Source organism: Frankliniella occidentalis, unplaced genomic scaffold (assembly GCF_000697945.3).
Source record: "Frankliniella occidentalis isolate FOCC.00 unplaced genomic scaffold, Focc_3.1 Scaffold64, whole genome shotgun sequence".
In the NCBI taxonomy this organism is placed as follows: domain Eukaryota; kingdom Metazoa; phylum Arthropoda; class Insecta; order Thysanoptera; family Thripidae; genus Frankliniella; species Frankliniella occidentalis.
In genome coordinates this window covers 397,406-400,376 of record NW_026267194.1, presented here as the reverse complement: position 1 = coordinate 400,376, position 2,971 = coordinate 397,406, and positions in this window count along the sequence as shown.

The window sequence follows — 2,971 nt, the reverse complement described above, 5'->3', positions numbered from 1 at the left end:
GGGGGTGGGTTCGGCGGGATCATCTTGAACTGGAGCTTGAGGGGCAGCCGCCACGGCGCTCAGGGAAACGGCCAGCAGGCACACTAAGCCAAACAGAAAAATCGAAGAAATTATTGCAAAAATTGTCATTCAATGCCGAAAAGTACTATTCTGTTCACGAGAGGATGTGCAAGGTGGAAGAACGAGGAGGGGGTGGGGGGTCAAAGCAGGTAGTATGGGGAGGACATTGCATTGTTTTCAAAATGCTTTTGGTCTTTGGCACCGGGGCGACATCAGCCCATCTCTGAGAGGAGCGCGCCTGAAGTGGTCTCGCGGTATCTATTGCTCCAATCAGTGTTTGTCGCGAAAGTGATTGACTTTTGGCTGAGGACCGCGCGGCACCGACCCACGACCACCGCGCGAGCTACGCAGGCCGTTGTTGACAAGGGGGTGGAATCGTTGCCGTATGTTCAAACACCCACAGCTACGCCGCGACGTCGCGCTGCTTCAGCCCCTTACTCCCGCGCAGTCGGCGCGCTGATTGGGTCGCCTACCCGCTCGGCGCTAGAGCAGCTCGGGGAATACCCGCCAGCCCTTTCTGCTCGCGGGTCTCCCCCTCGCCTCACCTAGACGAGTGGCTACTTGTCGAGTGCGAATGAAATAGACGGCTACAACATTATTTGATGGAGGGATACGAAAACCATACTTGATCTGGTGAACTGCTTTCTGCAACGCGTTGATTTTCTTTACCCCGATATTTTTACTTTTGTCCTACTGGGTTTTGTTTCTGCAGCTCTGTGAGGTCTCCGCAGACCGCGCGGCACTGGCCGTTGTTCAACTCTGTCTCATCAGGTACGAGATACAGAGAAGTTTACAAAGTTTCGGGCCGAAACAACGTCAATCTATCGACCAGTCATGGGGGGCAGTACAATTTGACTCAACCACCGAACCAACAGCGGGCTTGCTTAAAGCCGCCTGCACTGCACAGCACACCCTCTTGGTGCTGGCTGGTCTCGCTCAAGGTCTCGCTGGTGGTGGTGGTGATGGTGCTGGTGGTGCTGGTGGTACGTACCGGCGAGGACGAGACGCGCCATGGTGGAGGTGCTGAGGAGGACTGTCGGGCTGCACTGGGGCGGCGGCGGCCTGCGGCGGACTGGGACGGGTATTTGACGGGCGCACCCCGGATGGCACCTGCGCCTCGGCTGCACTTGATCAGCCTTATCGATACCGCTCCCCTTTGCTCGCCTTAAAGCGCCGCAGCAACGACGGCCCTTGAGATGCCACATGCGATCGCGTTGTTGATTCTTATGACGCAGATTGACCTGTGTGGCGAACGCGACCCGGCCTATTATTGGATATATATTGTCCGTAAAGTACTACACGCGCCCGTTTCCCTCACGTCAGTAGGGCTATTACACGAAACCTCTCCGCCGCGCCAGCGCCAAGCGGCACGCCAAGTGGCGAGTCTCTCCACTGAAAACTGCGTGAAAACGCATGCCGATCACTAGATGATAACGCGGTGCACATTTCAGTTTTTGTCTATATTTTCTAAACGAGCCCTGAAATTTAATTTTTGAAAGCACCATTGAATTTCCCGTAAAATTTCCGATCAAGCGAGCCTACATGTGATAGGCTTCTGAACAAAGGTTCTCTAAGAACACGTCTTATTCCGTGTTATTATTTGAACTCCGAACCCTATCACATGTAGGCTTGTTTGATTTGAAATTTCGCGGGAAATCCGATGGTGCTTTCTAAAATTAAATCTCAGAGCTCGTTTAGAAAATATTTCACAAGAGCTGAAATTTGTACCGCGTTATCATCTAGTAATCTACATGCGTTATTATGCAGTTTTCAGTGTCGGCAGATCTGTATGCTGTGCTCTGATAGGTCATCGTTCGGCGGCGATTAATTTTTGAGCTGAGTGACCAATCAGAGCACACCATTCAGACCTTCGGAGCGGAGAGGTTCCATGTAATAGCCCTACAGACTCGTTGTTCGGCTGGATTACAGGAGGAGCTCGACGCCCGCAGTACTCGGGGTAGGCCATCCCGCATTACTCGCGTGCACTGCAGGCGAGATGTTGCCTACCTACCAGGCGCTTCGAGAGCTTTGCATTGGCTAACTTTGCAAGTTCGTCGAGGCTCGCTCGCCCTGCGCCAGTCTCCCTAAAGCCCCCCCCCCCTCTCCCCAATCCCTTGCCGGTGTCGCAGGGGATTTGTGCCGATTATCCCCCTGGTATAAATGCTCAGGGACATTGGTACCCCCCGGTACTAACCTCCTGGGACATTAGTACCCCCCACTCGACCCCCTAAGGTACAAATTCCCCAGGAAGTTCATACCGGGGGGGTATACATCTTCTCGGGGATCTATACTCCCATGGGCTCTAGGGGGTACACATCACCTACCTGGGGGTATAAGTCCCAAGAAAGTTTTAGCTCGGTGGGTATTAATCCCCGGAAAATGTTATACCCTTCACCCGCTTATCGGAGGATACTAATTCCCGGAAAATCTAATTCCCCCCCCCCTTCCCCCACTCATTAGACTGTCCAGGCCGAAAGTCAAGTTGCAGGTATCGTCGCTCCCCGCCCCGGGTCGGAATCGATTCTAGGGACAAAAATAAGGTTTACGTGTTTCAGACAAAGAAACCCGTTCGAAATGCCTTACGGATGTGATCGGATATTAACAAAGCTCGTTCTATAAGTTTTTAGCTTTCTAAAAAAAATATTGTTGAAGTTTATTGCCCCTGATAGCCAGGCAACCCACCCCAACCGGTCTTGAGAGGTGCCGTGAAACTGCGGCGTACATTTCGTGTCCTTCCGCAACGCCCGGGGTGAAGCTTTATTGATAAGACATGATTTTTACCAGCATGATTCGCGCGCACGGTCCGCCTAGCGCTCTCCTGGACAGGGGGACAATAGACCAACATTTTGGTACTGTAGAAGTAACACACGCACGGCTGAAGTGGCTGGGGGAAGCCGTTAAACCTCGAAAA